At 38.5% G+C, this 20151-nt stretch overlaps 1 protein-coding gene across 1 annotated transcript in view; it reads right to left on the bottom strand.

Annotated features, from left to right (window-relative positions):
- LOC124162000 (ethanolamine kinase) overlaps positions 1–20151 on the bottom strand; it is a 54331-nt gene that overhangs the window by 33558 nt on the left and 622 nt on the right. The gene's annotated exons all lie outside the window — the stretch shown is intronic.

The following is a 20151-nucleotide window of genomic DNA, read 5'->3' as shown; positions in this document are numbered from 1 at the left end:
ATAGTTATGACGACGCTACTCTACGTCCTTGTGCTCCAGTTAAACGTAATATATCACGTATTTACGTCTAGCACGGGAGACATTGAAGAGGAATTGCCGAGTGAAGGGGCTTTACTCCATATTCTTCCACAGAAATTTGACGACAGTCTCGCCAGCGTTACAGTCGCCCTCAGTGGCGTAACTAGGAATATGCTTTGGGGGGATGGGGAGCTAGTGGGAGAGAAGAGGGGGCTTTCAGGGGGGATGAGAGGGGTTGGCAGGGGCTACCCCCCCAGAAAACGGGGATCTGAGGAAACTTTTTGAAAAAGAAGATGCCTTAAAATGCATTTTACATAATTTTGGCGCTTAAAATTTAACTTTAAGCAGATGCAGTTGTTATACATCAAATCCAGACAAGATTTTTAAATAATTTTTTGATTTCTCAGAGGCTTTAGGAATGGATACATCCTCTCATCATCCCCATCATAGTTACGCTACTGGTCGCCCTCCTCAGCTCAGTGAAGTCAACACCAAAGGCAAAATTGACGTCCAAAGGAAAATATGTAAAAGCCGAAAGATTAATTTTTTCACGTGCATCATTCAGCGGAAGCCAACTCGCAGAAATTTAGACGTTTGATGAGGAACTAAGAGAGAGAACAACTATCATTTAATAACTTTCGCGGTCTATTTTGTCAATATTAATTGATTTTGCAGGCAACCCGCGTCAAGGCTAAAATGGCCAACGTTACCTCTCCTACCTCGGCGACCTCAACGAGGCTAATGATCCTGTCCTATGACTCCGTCAGTTATGCGTTAATAAAAACACTCGCATTGTCATAATGGTTAAAAGCGTTTTAGTTTAAATTAGCTAGAGGAACCATTTTTTTTAAATTCTGATGGCAATTCAGAAAATTTGAAACTGCGACGAATTGAAGATACCAAATGTAAAATGTGTTTCACTAAAAATAATTCAATATATACGTATGAGAAGAAACTTTTTAAGAGAAAACTGGTGAAAAGTCTTTACGATAAATCATGAAAAACTTTGAATCAAGAACCCCATTCCCCTCAAATAATCCTTACGTCTCCTCTCCCCGCCGCCCACGGTGCGGCGAGGTAAAGTCATCGCCTGCCAAACTAGACGTCGCGGGTTCGAGCCCCGTAAAGGTAGATTGCCCCTATCCAGGGCATGGTAGTTCTTGAACGTGTTATTATTAAAATTGTTGAACATCCAGATGTAAAATGGCCAATATATATATTTGCCATTGGCTGTATTCGGTGACATATAGTAAATAAAAATAAATGAATAACATAAGTTACCTACACACAGTCATAAGGCCGTTATACATCGGGCACGTACCTGCACAATCCGATGTGTGCACGAAGGCGCAGTCAAAATTGCGTCGTGTGAAGCGGTGAATTGCTAGAACACATGCGAGAATGCGTGGACGTGCGATGGCAAAATAGCCCGTTCTAATTTCGTTCATGCATTCGCGCATTTCCACGCCACTTTAGAAATTATTGCAGTTCTAACCTGCGGAATTCCGTGCCCCGAGTAAAACGGCCTATAAAAAATGTACCTGCCCTTCGTGCCAGTTTCTCGATTTTCGCCGTACGGTCCTCTGGCAGTTTAGGTTTCTTTAATTAAAAAAAATAGCGCTAAGAGGCCGTATAAGTATCAAGGGAGGAATACGTTAGCTTAGATTAGCATTTCTGACACAGAAAAATGTTATCAAGACTTGATCCAATTAGATTTCCACGCAAAAGAACATCGCTAATGATTGACACTTAACCGTGTCGTAAGAAAAATAAGGGGGCGAATCGAAGATGGCTCAGCGAGGAAAGGCCGTGTATTTCATTTCCGCAACCATTGATTAAAGTCCTAGGTTATTTTGAGGGCTGTTCGTGAGGTGAATTAGACAGAAAATTCCGCAAAGAAACACCGCCTTGAAAATAAATTGAATCACTATTTAGCGCCAAGTGTTTAAACCGATTAAGTCACCAAGGTTTCCGACTCGTCCATGGAAACGACTGTTTACGATGAATACAACATCACATACGACACTCGTACAGCAGTAGATAGCATAATTCCACTAGGAAACAACATTGTGCTCAAAGCGCCAGATCTACTAGGATAAGTCTTCACTCTCCACATGGTTGATTTATGTAGAAAGGTCAGCTGTAATTTATGTTATGTCTAGTTCTACCCCGGCGAACAATAGCAGAGAATATTTCTCGGGGTTTGCACCGGGTAAGGTCCTCCATATCTCCTTCCAGCGTTTCGATATGCAACTCGCCCATCACTTTCAGGGATTCAGGAACCCAATAATTTGATTCCTTTTTCATTCATTTCATTCCTGAATCCCTGAAGACGATGAGCGATTTGCTTATCGAAACGTTGGAAGGAGATATTGTTGACCCTACCCGGTGGAAGATCCCAAAATTCTTCCCCGTCAATCATGATGGTAAAATTTTTCGCATATGGCTACATATCAAGGCGAACCGAATCGCTAGCTATAGCGTGTATTTCTTAAACAATCAGAGAGACTTGAAGGCATGACGTAAGGTGCGAAAATTAATGCTACGTTAAGTAGATCGTAGTAGGAACAAACCGCACCAATTTACTGGTGAGTAACCGCTTCTACGCAATTGAGTTAGAGGTTCGAAAAAAAATACATTTGTCTGCCCGCTATTAGGGGCTACTTCCTCCCCCCCAGGAAACAGGGAGTTCAGGGAAATTATTGAAAAATAACGTGCCTGAAAATGCATTATAAATCATTTTACCACTTGAAATTTAACTTTAAGTAGATGCAGTTAAAATATATCAAATCCGGACAAGATTTTTAAATATTTTTTTTTTCATTTCTCTGAGGCTTTGGGGGGGGATACATCCCCTCATCTCCCCCATAATTACGCCACTGGTTGCAAGGATTGCAAACAACATTAGTATGTACGTGCATCTCACGCTCCCTAAGCCCGTAGTGCTATCATGAATAATGTGAGGCAATATGTGTCAGAAGTTCTTAATATTAGTAAAATTGGGCATTGCAATATTTCCACTGAGTTTTATTTTGACACCAGTTTTATTTTGACAAGTGAAATATTGCAATGTCCAATTTTACCAACCCGTAGAGCTACTTCTGTTTTTTTCCGACGCGTTTTTTGCGTCGTTTTCTCATTACCGTTTGTTACGTCATGTCATACAACTTTTGTCAACAACTAAATTCGTTCAAAACAAATGTTATGAACAAATTTTTTCCTGAAGAAAAATGATATTAGTGTAAGATATGGAACTAAAATAAAAACCATTATTTTTTTCAAGCAAATAATAATAAAAACTAATAAATTGCTGTCATAATTTCCTTGAAATTTTGGTTACAATAACCTTTTCTGAGCAAAAAAGTTACAACTTGAACGACCACAGCTAATTTTTCCCCAGTTTTGATTCTAAGTACGCACAAGCGGCCATAACAAATAACATATCTAAACCAATCCGTTAGACACGTATATCTTTGATTGGAAAGCAGTATGGATAGGTAAAATAACAGTCTTAGAGAAGATTCTAGATTCACTAAAGAAAAAGACATGACGTCAAGCTATTAGATTCAATATCAATTTTTATAATAATTTAACAGTGTCAAACGAAACACGATGGAGATCCTTTCTGAACTATTTGGAATAATCTTGCGTATACATACGTACGTATGTACTCTGGCTGTAATCTCCGGAAACAAATAAATTATCAGTCGATAACCTTCTGATAGCATTGTTTAGGTCGTGATATCAATGATGCCTACCAGCATGAAGTACGTCCATATGATCCCTGATGATGAAAGGATTATAAATCAGAAGATAATACAATAATTATATCACGAGATAAAATGATTACAACGCCACCGTTGGCCTGAAGACCGGAGAAGGTTTGCTTTGAGTCAGAACTACTAGCAGCTGATTTTTGACTAAGAAGAGAAATTTTCACAGAAAGACGGATTGATTTTGAAAGACCACAATACCAATTTATTTACGCGCAGAATTAAAGTAAAGCATACATCTAATTGACGGAAATCAATGAAAAAAGAGTAAAAAGTGACACGCATGTAGCAAAAAATATCCTAAACCCATGTTCATTTAACTAATTGTAAGACCTAGTGAAATGGCTTCCGACTAGGTTAAAATTACATTTATAATAATATTACATAATTATTACCTCTAGGTGATATCATTAGGAGAAACAAGATTTACAAATAATTTTACAACAGAATTCATTTTTACTTTTACACTTCCAAAAATCAGAACAATATGAAAAAAATATATTATAAAACCACAAAAAACAACACTTGACTTTACAGCAATATTAATATTAAATAAGGAAAAACTACACTAAGCGACTAAGGAAAAAAGTATTTCAACATACATTCAGGCCAACTTATCTACATGCATAAAAAATAACGTCCAGGCGAAAATTTTTGGATATTCAAAATGTACAGTGACTACTAGGCGGCGGACATCCATTACATTACCCACAAATCAATAGTCTTGAGGACCCTTTCCTAGAAAAAATGGCAAATTTTGAATTCAGAAAGTCCTACGGGCCGAAAAGGCCCTAACGCCTTTGCCATAAGGAAATGATAGGGATCAATGCAAAGACTTCTTTATTTACTCATTTGAAGTAGGTACTTAAAATTGATACATCGGACTGTAAATTCAACCTTTCGAAGGGTGAAAGTTGGGAAAAAGTGACGTGCGATTTTACCAACATCTTATTTGGCAAAAGATACTTATTAAGGTTATTCTCCTAAGTTTAAGTTTTCATACGCATGTTAGATACTGTGCGGAATTTTTCATATGAGAAAGTAATATTTTGAAAATGAAGGCAACCTCCACCTCTTCTCCTACTTATTCTTTACCTTTCGTATTGTCATTTCAAGTAATTTGGACCAAGGAATTTAGTAACATATAGTTTACATTTCCTTTTGAGAAAATCAAAAACATCGTGCCTGATATTCACCAAGCTTCATTTGCTTGCATAACAGAATTTATTGGACAAATTTTCTGAACTGGGTACGTTTTTTAGGTGAGAAATTTTTGGGGTTCCCCATATTTAATTTCATATTTTTAGTTTTTGCGAACAGATTGATATTTTTGCGAAGTTAAATTCATAAACAGCGACCGCAAAAACCTATATGTACTCTACTTCGGTTTCCATAGGTAACCGTGCCACACTTTGCATCCTCTGGACCACTGCGCACGGTGGGAAACCCGAAAAGAATTCACCCGAATCTATCACAGGGAAAGCCAATCGATCGAAACCGTGTAGAGGATTGAAAATCATTTTAATTTTTTCATGAAAATTGCTGGGACGCAGGATTTCTTGATTTTCAAGCGAATTTTCCTCCAAAAATTATAAATATTACTTAAAAATATAATGTATATTATTATAAAAAAATTTCCTTAGGCTCTTAGTGAATGCGATTGCTCTTACTTTTTAAGTAAACGAAGAAATATTGGCCATATTTAGAATGACGATGCGAAGAGACTAAATTTATGTATAAAGCTCGATATCTTGATGAAGATAACAATTTTAAGGTATAAGAGTCACACTTCAGATAAAAGGCGGCTTCTTACTGGTCAGTGATACAAAAATGCGTAGTCCCCAAATCTTACTAAAATCTAACATAGCATGTTCAAAAATTCAAAGCAATCTCAAGGAGCTAAAAGATAACACATCAAGAGATGATTGACGCCGACTTCTACGAAATATCAACTTCATGTCTTTGCTTTCGTCATGATAAATTTGATGAATAGATATGAATCAGGTACTAACTTTGGTTCAGTTGCAGTTGCTTTCAAAATATGGATTTAGTAGCAAGAATCAACTAGAGATGAAAATGTATCTCGCAAAAGTTAAAAGTAAAGTCATCAAACAGAACCCCGATTTCACAAATAATATCATTAGATTAATTAAAAGAAGGAATTTCGAAGTGAATGACACGAAAGAACACAACGACATAATTTTTCTTTGGAACTTACTAGACAAATGAGCCTACCACAATATTATTTTGATTTTTTACGATAACTCTCACTTGGCGCGCAGCTGCTTCGAAATATCCACAAATAACGCAAATGACGAGCAAAATGGGAAGGATTTTAAAACTGATTGACCCCGAAACATTAACAATAGATGTTGAACTTTTCCACGATTCCATCATGATTACGAAACTTTCGTAACTGTGGCGGAGTTCTATATTTTCCGCTCCGCAAACGCTGATATTTTGGCGGAGTAAATAAAAATATCAGCAATGAATGGTGACCCTAGCAGATAACCCCACATCAACCATATCGCGATATTGAGAACCTCTGGGAGTATAGCAAAGAGTATTCTCGGTCCATTCAAAGGTTTAGCAAATATTGGAAACACAGGGAAAGAGAAGGGGAGAATGGGCAGAAATCGCCAATATAAGGAATACTAGGAGATCCGCGAGTAACTTCATTCAGCGTAAACGCAGTAATACGAGGTGAAAATCATCAGTCAGCAATCCGGAGATAGGTTTGGCGCAGCTCACCAATCAATTCTCCTTTCAGGTAGTCTTTTATCGCGTAACGTAATTCTACTGTTTTCCATTTCTCATCACCTGATCAATCCTCACCCTCCCACCTGTCCTTAAACGATTATTGCCATCAGGTCATCGTATCTCATGATCAGCGGCGGTCTAGTTGCCCATTCCAAGTGAGAGAAAGTGATAACATTGCGGAAAAGCTTGTATTTATTAACGAATATCTTTTTAATTTTATCCTTAAGGTAATCAATAGCTGACGATAAAAGGAAATATAGTTGCCCATTCCAAATGAGAGAAAGTGATTAGATTGCGGCAAACCTCATATTTAATCAAAGATATCTTTTTTTTTAAGTCAAGGGAGTAAATAAATGATGATTGAGTGATATAAAGTTGCCTCTTCAAGTGAATGAAAGTGATAACATTGCGTCAAACCTCATATTTAAACAAAAATATCTTATTTATATATTAAGTGAGACAACAAATGATGATAGCGTTCCTTATTCGAAATGAGAGAAAGTCATAATATAGTGGCAAGCCTCATGTTTATTTACAAATATCTTATATTTTTGTCAAACCTAATATTTACTCGTTGATGAGAGGAAAACAAAATAAAACGTATAGCGCGCACGAGGAAATTCATGAAACCCACTAGTCGGTGGCCGTACCGAAACCTTTGTGGTACGATGTCTCGTTTTCTTGTCGGTGCCGCACCGATCGGGTTCGTAAATAATCGCACGACTTCTTACCGGGAGTCGGTGTGACGTCCTACCCGACGAATCGGTGCCGCACCGATCGGTTTGGAGATACAGGTCCGCTATTCGATTCCCGGTCCGTAAGATTTTTTTACCACAGCAATTAACGCGAACGAACATACTGTTAAAGAAAATATCGCAATATACTATGAAGCTTTTCCGGCAGTGGTTTTGTCCTCAACAAAAAATTTGCGACCATCACAAGGGAGCTAATGAGATGGAATAGTACCTATTATCAACAGAAAAAAACATTGACAAACCAATGGAATTAAAGTCGTAATTTTTTACTTCACAGAAATTTATTTTTAACCAGATTCGCAGGATACAGACAAACATGTAAGATTATAACGTAAATATTTTGAAAATCAGGGAACGCTAAACTAAATTATTTTAAAGTGTATTTTTAAAGTTTCCATTCCATCATAAATCGCTCTCACCTAGCCACAACAGAGGCAGCAAAACTGTGGAGATAAATCAAGCTATTAGTTGGTGGACATTGGGCAAGTAATATGAAATTCCACCAGTTTGAAAGATAGAAATGGTAAACGATCAGCTGCAGTGTCCCTATATTTTCTAACAGCGATAGGTCAGTATTTGTTTAATTACAAGCCAAGATACGGTTCTTCACAAATTATTGGCCGCCTGCAATGTATGCTTAAATTGTTTTTAAAATCATTTTATGCATTAAAATATTTGGAATTTGACCAAACCCTACCCGAATTCCCACCGGTTACTTGATGGTGAGCTCACATTTGACAGTTAACTGTCACAGCTATTGACAGTTGACTATAAGCTTTCGCTTTTCTATTCCATAGCCTTAATATTTCTAATCGGAGTATTTCGAGACTAACAGGAGACTGTTGGCAAGCCTGCGAGACGTGCTTCGCCGTCGCGAGGTCTGACGACTCATTTTGCATTCGTTTAACACCTTATCATCGAACAGGAAAGGGTGGGAAGGTTCGTCATATTTTTCCCGTTCAAAAATAGAAGCACGTGACACCCAACTTAAAGTCGCTGACGACTGGTTGGCCTCCTCAGAAGTCATTTTTTAAGTGCTCCTCAGCAAGATTTACAGAACAGGGTCGTTCACTGAAGACCCAAATTCGCAATTCATTTTACAAATTTGGTAATTGAAAGGGATAGATGAATTTTGAGAAAAATTTCTTCATCATACAGCCATTGTCTCACAAGATCAGAATAAAAGCAACAGAAAATCACCCTTTCACGAGTGGGTGACGTCGTCTGATTCATTAACGCGTTCCAAGAGGTCATCTCACATAGATAGGGTATCCTATTAAGAGTGCAAAGGTCAACGAACTACGTGAGACAGATAGGCGATACCGAAGAGTGGCAGTTCAGTGTTCACCCGCTGAACAGCAGTTTGCGACGTCATCAAATTAAGTGTGATAGGGTTAAAGGCAGTCGATTTTTTGCCGCGATTAGCTGGAGAGGTAAACAGATCGAAAAAAATAAGGGTATATATATTTTTTTTACTCTATCACGTTCGACTATTTTAAGAAATGGCGAACGAGCTTATTCTGGACAGTCATAAATATAACATTTAAAATTTAACGTCATATTTTCGATTCATAATACAATATATTACCAACATGGATCGGAGTAGATCTTGTTTTCGAAGGCCAAGAATGAATTATACCTCAGAAAGACTCATTTGCTTATTGATCTAAAAGATTCTCCAGACAAGCATGTATTAATTGTCTAACAAGATTTTGCTTGTAAGTAAGACTATTAACAGTGAATTTTTTTGGAGGCTCATCCACCAAAAAAAACGGGAGAAACCGCGGCTTGATAGATAGGTATCATCCAAGTGCGAAATTTATACGTGAATGCGAGTATGGAAGATAATTTCAAGTAGGTAACACATTGAACACATCTTGAGAAATGATAGGAGATAAAACTAATCACGATAAATACTTACATGAGTGTGATAAGGCAAAGGCACAAAAAAATAAGAAATAGAGTCCGCATGTGAGGTCAAGTCGGCTGGATATCACAAAAGCTGATTCCATAGTCAGTAGGGGACACCAAGGCACGTTTACACGCGGGGTACTTTTACATACTGGTCATTGCTCGAAACATGCGATGCAGAGCCTATCACAAGTCAGATTATCTTAATGCTGTACAGTATCGAGCTCTTTTCTTACTTCAAAAGCACCACACTGGCAGGCGCTATAGTTCGAGGAGAAAATCTCCATTTCTTAGCCCGAATAGTAACTTTTTTCTCGTATATATCGGAGGTAATACGTTTAACTTAAGTAATTTACATTACCTTGAATATTTACTAAATAGTGCAGTTAGTTGAAAGAGTGCTAAATCATTCAAAATCATCTTTTAGAGAAAAACTCACTTGAAATATTATTAAAATGATATCGGAATGAGTCGAAAAGAAAACAATTACGAGGCGGTACCAGCATTATGATTCATGCTTAACAATTAGGGACCGCATAAAAATATTAATGCTATCGCATTCAGTATTACAGAAAAATGTGTAAATTCTCTAGATTCATCAGGTTTCGAACCCGAAACGCACGATTCGGAAGATGACTCTTGCTCTATCTACGGCATCCGATCACTTAGCCCGCGACTTGAACAACACATCTCCGAGAAAAAGTAGCTAAAACAGAATTCTAGAGAGCACGAATACTGCAATAGAGGATACTCCAGTGGGACTCTAGACGCGTAACCACGGTGACGAGGGAATATCGCGCGTGTAAGGATTCTTTATAACTACGTGTAAAACGATCAAACGATTCCGGCTCTTCCGGTACGCCTATCTTTATCTCTCACGCGTACCCTGCAAACGAATTACTAATATCGTAAATGATAAATTACGTTCAGGAACAGCAAGAGCGAAAAGTGAAAAGTCAGCTCAAATCGCCTTAAATATTGACACACCCAGGAGACTATATTAAGGAGGCCCCATTCCATCTCATACGAGGTTGATTTCCGTTGCCACTTCGGTTGCTTTTTAATCTGTTTTCAAAAATGTCCGCGGCGCGGTGATGAGTGTAATGCGATCCACTTTTTTCCAATATTTTGTAGTACCTATAGTGAAATATGATTTGTGAGGGAAAGTTCGCGAATACATTAATCCGAAACTAACACCATCTAGCGTCACAGATATAGCCAATCATGATGTAGTTGACCAAATTATCTCGTAATTACAGTTAGAGAATATTATTTATAAAAAATGTCACATAAGGAAATAGACTGTTTCATATAGGTGCACTGGCATCATTCTTTTTATTTTATGACATTTTAAAAATGTTTTTAATTGACTAAATTTATTGGAACAACGAGACTTAGCAACCAAAAATTTAAATAAATCAACAATCAGCCCTGATGATGAGCGCCGAGACGGAGCTTGAAACGTTGGCCGTTATGAAAGAATTAACCCGGTGGGAATCCCGAGAACAGTTTACCCAGTACATATAGTGTTTGCCATCGCGAGGAATGATATTGAAAAGTTACGACGTTGATAGATCACATCATCAGGAATATAAACTTTGGTTAAAAAACCCGATTATGGCTTATTTCTCCGTGAAATCCGGATCGAATTGTCCATTAGCGACGCGAGTGGCGACTTTTGTAAACCCATTTAAATGCGCGGTGGGTGACAACCGGTGACAACATATCTAGAAGCCAACTTGAGGATCCTCTTTTGTAATATTAGCATGACACACCATGACATTTTGCATTTAAATCATCATCATCGTTAGTCAACAATCCTAAGATTGATTTGACACAGCTCCACCAGGGGCGCAAGGCTAGGGGGGGTTTCAGGCGCAACTAATACTGGGATGTCTGGGGGTATGGCATACCTGCCAGGGTAAGCGGGAGGTGTGAGGGCCCTCCGCCGGAAAATATTTAAGATAAATGGTTAAAAATGGTGAGTTATACGGCCTTCTGAGGGATATTTTATTAATCCTTACACTATTCTATAAGTAATATTAATCTAAATAAATAAAATAGATTAAACTTAAAACATTGTCTGAGCTCTGGGGGGGGGATTTATCCCCCAAAGCCCCCCCCCCCTCGCTGCGCCACTGAGCTCCACAATCCTCTCTCTATCCGCAAGCCTTTTCATAGTGACGTATTTCTTCTCTTTTAAATCATTTATAACCTGTCCTACGTACCTCATTGGGGGCCAATCCTTCTCTACGGTTGTTTTCATCAGTCCATCATGCCTCATAAGGTGGTGAACTAAGCTTTCCCGTCTTCTCCTAAGGTTTTTAGAAGAGTTCTCTTTTCTCCCACTCTTCTACCACCTCTTCATTACTCGGTTGATCCATTTTATCTTCATCATTCTTCGGTAGCACCACATTTCGAATACTTCCACTCTTGAATTCTCTGCTGCTATCAAAGTCCGATCCTCGCTTCCATAGAAAAACCTGTTCCATATGTAGTATCTGATGAATTGCTTCCTTTGTAGTTAAATATGCAAACGAATAACACAATACAATATGTGACGGGGTATCACCAAATGCTGACGCCATGCCCACGCGCATGAATAATTTAACTAATTGAAACTAAGGTATTTACTTTTTTCCTCCTCATTTCGGGTGGCCGGGCCTACCCATCGTCTTCCTTATACGCGCCCCTGGGATATGCGGCCGAGACACGCCGTATGTAATACCACATAGTCTTACTCTATGTTAATACTTACTAAGCGTCGCAGGCCGCTTTCGATTTGATCAGTCACCGGTGCTGTGGGGTCGATACGATGACGCAATGAGGAAAAAAGTCCATAAGAAAATCTCAGAGAAAGGTACGTCAATGAATTATCTAAATTAGATACGATTCCTGCATCTAGACGATATACATACGCACCTTCACGCTTAGACAAAAACATTCCTAGTTAGCTAGCATTTAAGGTTACTCTACACTTTCCACTGAAGCCGGAAGATGTATTTGGGTCAGAAAAAAGAGCAAATCCATGGACTACATGGAGGAAAATAGTTGCATCAAAATGTCATTGTAGAAAAACATATTGTCAAAGATTCGTCATACTATTGCATTAAAAATGCCATCACCACAAGCAGGATGACTGGCTGCATTAGAAAATTTGCAAAAAAAATTGACTATAGTGTTCTTTTACATATGTAAATATAAAGTTTTAAAGAATTTTTCCATACAAACATTATTTTATGCATACGGTAGATATTTACAAATTTCCATTGATTCGAAATAAATATTTCATACGACTTATTCCGACGAAACGGAAAATATAACTCTACAACGACTGAATTGTAATCTACAAGAATATGGGCCGCTATTTTATTAAAAAGTGCACAGACCGATCCATTATCTATTCGCGGAAGGATTGGCTTACGAGCCGCTGTAAACCTTCGGTGGAAAATTTTCTAGGAAGAAAAGTAATTTAAAAAATATTGAATTTCACCATGAGATTCACGGGATACCCTGTAAAAAGTCAATTTTTCATTAAATCATTTACCTACATCCACCATCCGAAGATTCTCCTCGATATTTGGTACGAAAAGACCGCAAAACTTCTCTAAGCCAATTCACCGAGGAAAAGTAAGAGGAATAAAACAATAATGTAGAATGAAAAGAGCAAATAAAAGGAGAGACTACTGCGAGAATCATAAAATCACAACGAATCCGATGACTGGAATATGCAAAACGTTACATCTACATACTACCCCGCAAGCCGCCTAAAAGGCGTGTGGCAGGGGGTGTTAGGACACCAGCCATTTGCACATAAAAAGGAACTGCTCTAACGATATTACGACTGGCATTTATTAAAGTCCTTTATGGTTCGGGAGAAAAAGGAATTCGCTTTCCGTTTGGCAAATTATCTCTATTAATTTATAACTCCTGTCGGACCTGGAAATATAGTGGGGCTCTAGTATTATGTTCTCCGTGTCGCTCCTAAAGATATTTATGTATTCTCAATTGTTCAAACAATCTAAGCCTAGCGTGCAGCCTGTGAGTCTCCAGCGGCTCCCCGCCTAATTCGATTAACATCTGGGTAACGCTATCTGTACGTCCGTAGCAGTTTTTGACGAAACGCGCAGCCTTCCTTAGTATTTTATTCAGTTCGCGGATTAAGTCTTTCTGCGCCGGATCCCATACGCTCGCTGCATATTCAAAGTGCGTTCGCACGAGTGCGTAATAGCACCTTTCTTTTACTTTCTCATCCGAAAATCTTCCCACAATACGCTAGACGAATCCTAATTTCTTCACGGCTATGCCGGGCGATTTAAAACAATGGATGTAGCTAACAGGAGATGCGACAACGAAGACTACCAAAAATTGGACACCAAATGGAAGCAAACCAAGAGGACGTCCTAGGAGAAGATGAATGGATAATTTCACGGGCGATCTTAAAATAATGGATGTAGCTAACAGGAGATAGGACGGGGGATAGAAAAGGATGGACAAACAGTAATCCTAATTCGATTGTAGCCCTTATTGAAGACTAAGTAATAAGTAGTATAGCATTCTACAGATGCACAGAAGTCATGTCCTTACTTTAAGAAAATAGTCATCAATCGTCCAAAATATATAATTACTGAATTTATTCTACAGGACAACTTACATTTACAAAGAATATATCGCGAATTATACCAGCCTATCCCCTCCAAAATTGAACCGTAAGTCACGGACGCATGGGCGTATCCAGTGAGGGACAGAGGGTGGGCAGCTTCCCCCCACCCCTCTAGAAGCAAAAATCGCATTAAGTCTTTAAGCAAAATCAGGACTGATTTGAAACGAAAGTATCCAATAATTTTATTTTTTTTACCCATGAAAAATGATAAGTGTTAGTATAAGATATGTAACTAAAATACAACTATTTTTTCAAGGAAATAATCTCATACACTAAAAAAGCGCGGTAATAATTTTCTTAAAGTGTTGGTTTCATTCACCTTTTCCATGCTAAAATGTCACAACTTGGCTTGCCCCCGCCCCTAGACCTTGGCTTGCCCCCTCTAGTTATGATCCTGGGTACGCCCTTGCACGGACGTATTTATTTCGGAGTTTAGCGGCACTCCGACAGACGGTCCTGTCAGTGTGAATTTCTCGAGTAAAAAATAAATAAACATGAAGAATTCCCACTTCGTAAATTCGTTCGATTTCCCACTTCGAATTCGTAAAAAGTATTTTTTTTATAAATTCACGATATTTAACGCTCCTGCAGTATGAACATGAACAGAGCCAGCCTCGGTCTTCATTATATTTAACGTAAAAATGGCAAATTTTACTATAATTAAAAGGGTTCTACCGATCAAGGTATGCTCACAAAGAGCATTTTTAAAAGTCAATCCGGCCTACTCCCTTCCCACAGAGAAATTCCGCCTTCAATTCATAATACAGACTATGCGGTAACATTCAATCAATAAATCCCATCGTCTTCCTCTCCTTCACAGTCAACCTGATATTCTTCCTTTTATCACGCTTTTTTGCGGCACTACCATCCCGCTTAACACACATCAGATAACCCAAAAACACGGGTATCTTTTGCTCCACAAATAAATTTTCACTGGCATATTTTAGCGCATAAAAATTGGCACAGTAATACTCCAAATCAAGATCCTCCGTATCTCATCCAGAGGTTACAGGGGAGCACCAAGGATTTTTTTCTGGACACAAGAGTCTGACAGGTCTCCTCATATTTGAGATTAAAAACAAAATACAACAATTATTGTAGAAAATGTTATCTATTTTGATACGGAAGTTATTAATACTAAATGAAATGAGTGAGGCTCTGTAATACACAAATAAAACGAACGTAATGATGACCATATCAAAATTTTTGTCTATTATTTTTAAGCGTCTAGGGGTGGCACGTGCCCCCGTGCCCCTTCCCCCCCTAAATCCGCCTATAGAGACTTGACCATCATGTTTAGCACTTCTTCGCTCCTGTTTCTTAGCGTCCATCTCCATACTCTTCTACACTAGTATCTCGAACGTCTCCAGACTTTCCCCATACTCTTTCTTCAGCGTTAAAAGTATTTAAATGACTACCATTAGTATAATGGATCCGGTATACGAAAGCCTATTCTAAAATCAAAGTAATTCTCTGTTTATTTCCACCAGTGGCTTCCAAAGATCCTCTCTCAACTACTATAAAATCTGACTTACAAGTGCTTATATCTTAAAATTTTCACGCCTAACATACCAATTAGCAAATAAGTTATTTTTAAATTTTGATTAGAGTTAAATAAATCAAAGTATAATACAAGTGACTTTTTATTTAGTCACGTGTATATATGCTAAGTTATATGCACCGAGGATGACAATCGCCATGAAAAAATCGTTTGGCTTTGCCGGGGTTCGATCCCGGATTTCCCGATAACCGTTCAGGAATGTCGTTTTAAAAATGCTTCGATTAATATAGTCTGAGAATCTCCTTGGATGAAGATGGCTTGGTGGTGTAACTGCCCAGCCATGCGTGCCCAGCAATTGGGAGATCCGGATTCGAATCCCGGTTAAGCTACATGATTACATATTTCATGATGGATTTCAACCTTGGTGTATATATATATTACATTCAAACATTCAAAGCGCATTTTTCCGTCCTAGATGACCCCTAAACGGAATTCAAGCTTGATGGTCCAGAAATATAACCACCGCAAGGTTCTAATTATATATTCATAGCCCTTCCAATTCACGACTGCGAACGCTGGAATATATAACCATAAATAGAACTGTTTAAACTATACCACTCGAATGATTTCAAATTATCATTGACGCCCAAGGAAAACAGAACCTCCATCGAATTGCATCCACCATAAATACCAAACTATTTATTGATTAATTCCTACATTGATTGTTTTGTTCCATTTTGTTTCGCGGTGAATCATTTGGAGCACACTTTCAAATGTGGCTGCATGACAATACTTTAAAACGTATTGCAATGTTTCATGTACTTTCCTCGCATTAGCCAGCGTTTTCTTGAAAATTACACATATGAGACAATAGCCAGTTTTTTTCTAGAAAATTACAGTACGAGAGAACACCAAAACAGGGCTTAACTGACAGGTGTTTCTAATTTTTAAATATTTTTTATGGAATTTTCGTACTTATTCAGGTATGATTTTATAACCCTTTTTGGTGCAATGCGTGAAAGTAGCAACTTTGAAAACATGACTTTATTTAAACAAAAAAATACGCAGACATTCTAAAAGAGTAAAACTTATTCAAAATTATATCATTAATTTTAGTTGCCAGTTACACATGAAAAAAATATAAATCGTTAAATACAATTGTTAAAATAAAAGGAGTAAAAGGTAAAAAAAAGAATTTCTTTATCCGTCCTTGACGCATGGTTCAGGAAAAACGAAGACGTTAAAAATACTTTGTTATATTCCACTCTTTATTTCAAATGGTACGACTCGGGTTTCTGCATATCATGTGCTATCATCAGGAATATCCTGAATATGCCTATAAGCCTGGTGATAGCATGATATGCAGAAACACGGGTCGTACCATTTGAAATAAAGTGTGGAATATAACAAAGTATTTTTATTTTGAACATAACACAGTTCCACAAAGTAACGCCGGAGACCGTGTCTTACATTAAAAACGAAGATGTTTATAAGTAACGTGTTCAGTAGGCATCTTTTCCTACGTTCTCCAAAGTCTCCGTCACTAACTTCTAATATTATTTAAGTGAGCATATACAGAACGTGTTCAGTAGGCACCTTTTCCTACGTTCTCCTAAGTCTCCGTCACCAGTGAAGTGGACGGAGAGGAGGAACGGAGAAGTGCTGGACATGGTGGGGTGAGGAGATGCAGCTTTTAAATTAGATACGGAGGAGAAAGAAGGTATGGATAGAGGGAGTACCTACGATTAACGGGGAGGGGATGTTGAATACAGTGTTAGAGGGTAAATGCTGGATAAACGCGGGAGAGGAAGGAAGATATTATGATTTTTAGATGGAATGAAAGATAGTAGGCCTTACTGAGAATTGAAGCGGGAAGTAAATGGAGGAAGCGGAGGCTGCCAGAAAGCTTCTTGGCCGTTTTACACGGTACACGGAATTGCGCAATCTGACGTAAGTGCGAAGGCGCAATCAAAATTGCGTCGTGTAAAGCGGTGAATTGCAAGAACGCATGCGAGAATGCGTTCTTGCGAGACATCAAAATAGCCCCTGTTCTAATTTCGTTCATGCATTCGCGCAATTCCGCGCCATTTTAGAAATTAATGCAGCTCTAACCTGCGCAATTCCATGCCCCGTGTAAAACGGCCTTAAGTACTCTATGGAAATCTACTTCAATCGGTAGAATACGTTAATAATAATAATCTGTAGCAATCGGGGTGTGGGGGGCAGGAGCGGCGACTTATAAAAAATATTGGTAGGCCCATACTGGGGGCATTGCCCGGAAATTTTCTTAATTTTAGATGAAATATAGTGAATTTTTCTGTTGTTTTTGAAGCATTTTAGAAGAGTCATATGATAAACGTTTGAATCCCGAAAACTCGACTCACGATAACTTGACAAGCCTGGCACATTTTTTGGCTTAAAAAAAAGAAACAAAACATAAACAAGCACGGTATTTTCGTAAAAAAGCTAATTTGATGTACGGTAACGGTACGGTACGGTGCTTATGTACTATTACAGAGCAGTGAAATTGTAGCTCTGAAAAGAATGAAATTATATTTCAATAAATCCTAAACTATCATTAAAAGAATAAATTGCTATAGTAGATTCAATTTTTTTTTTAATTACTAGGGCTCCGCCCCCCAAACGATTTTTTGCGGGGGTTCGGGCCCCCTCAAGCAGTGGCGCAGCGAGGGATAAACCCCCCCCCTCCCCTTAGCTCAGAGAAATTTTTAAGTTTAATCCATTTTAATTATTTGGATCAGTATTACTTATAGAATAGTGTTAAGATTTATCAAATATCCCTCAGAAAGTCGTAAAACTCGCCATTTTGAACCATTATTCTTCAATTCTTTTCTGGAGGAGGACCCCCGCAACTCCTGCTTACCCTGGTAGGTATGCAATACCCCCACACCCGTAAGTATTAGTTGCGCCCAAAACCCCCCCTAGCCTTAATTCCTGGCTGCGCCCCGGCCCTCAGGCCCCATGGAGTCGGCGCCACTGGTGGGGGGTCAAGAGCTCAAATTAGCCCTCACCTATCCCCCGATTTTTTTGATCGAGCATTAAGAACAATCTTAAGCTTGTGAAATGAACCCTTCCCACGTGATGGCGTTGTCCCCCTGGAATTAAATTAATCTTCGAAATGAATTGAACCTTCGAAAATTTAGTTTCTGGAAACGGCTATGGAGAATATATGCATAAAAAATGAATTTTAAATTCCCTTTCCCCAGGATATCGGTCACAAACGATTACACAAAGCGCATGCAGAGCACAAAATTCATGTTTGATTTAATAAAAAACAACCGGCGCGATAATGGTCGACTGAACGTGAGAAAAAACGGAGAGAAGGAATGGCCAAATAATTTTCACCTTTCCACAAACCTACAGAGAACGTAAAAAAACCGTCGCAAAATCATCCGCTATGGTTGACTCGCGAGTATACTATTACTAAATTTTAGTAGCAATATGTTAAACTTGATTCAATGTAACACTTTGCGGAGACTGCTAAAATTGTTCCACACCCAACACCGATACGATAAGTACGGAAGTGAGCGCGGATTCCTGTATACTACTAGCGATGCCGAGGCAAGAAATCGAAAGGGGAAGCGAACCAACAGCTACACGGAGAGACCAACGGAAAAAGGCGTCCGGGTCCATAGGCGCCTATGATGGAACAGGCGCCGCCCTCTCGCTGAACAATGCATTTAGAGAATATAATGATCATCCGTCAACTCATTGTTGCCCAACCCGTATATGTCTGCGCACCACTCAGCCTGATATAAAATCAAGATCAGACCACACCCGCCATACACCATTCAGTTATAGGTTATTCAAAGGTTAGACAGCAATTTTATAAAAATATTTTTTTAAACCAATACTGTCCCCATCTCATCGAAAGAACATATATCGCTTTCAAGATTCCCTTTCACGGGCCAATTTTTATTCCTCTTATGGACCAACCTCGAGGGCTTTTGCGGACCACCTGTGGTCTGCAAACCGCCGGATGGGAACCAACTCGATGAAATTTGGCACAGGCTTTAGGACACAATTTCGTCGAATATAGATACCTATGCCCATGCACAAATTAACCCCAGAACATAAAAAATATCTAAAATAGCAATTACATCATCATAATTCTTAGATATTTGAGGCTAGGAGCCTTCGACGAGCTATAATCGCCCGATCTATTACAAAGTAAGACCACAGAATAAAAGAAAACCTATGTCATTGCCTCATCAATTGCTTCGATAGAGCATAGAAAATAGCTGAAATCATTCATTAGAAATACTTATATCAAAATCTCCATTAATATTACATTTAAAAAATTCGTCGTCATTAAAGAATAACACTGTCCCGTGAAGTCCGCGGGAGTGCATTTACGCAGTGTTGAACTCAATGCTAGACAGGCAGTTATGTTTAGCAGACTATACGACTCCCTCATCACCGAAGAATCAACAATTTAGAGGCACGCGTTACTCTCTGTACGAATTCGACACTCATAATTCGCAGCAAAGTTCGCGAATTAGAGATTATTGATGAAAATCATATTCAATTTACAATTGAAACAATAACGGGTTCACATAACCTCCCAGACTAGATTAATCCTGGGGAAATGTGGAAACAAGACTTCTGCTCAATGGGAAGAAATCTTATACTTAAATCGTATAATGAAGAAAAAAATCACTATAAAATGTCCAAACTACGTTCTGAAGGCATGTTGAGCTTAAAATCGAAAACGAATGAGACGCGAGCACACGCAAAACATAGAGCTAC

Source organism: Ischnura elegans, chromosome 7, assembly GCF_921293095.1.
Source record: "Ischnura elegans chromosome 7, ioIscEleg1.1, whole genome shotgun sequence".
In the NCBI taxonomy this organism is placed as follows: Eukaryota; Metazoa; Arthropoda; class Insecta; order Odonata; family Coenagrionidae; genus Ischnura; species Ischnura elegans.
Note: the sequence above shows the minus strand (reverse complement) of the source record. Positions and strands in the feature narration are given on the sequence as shown.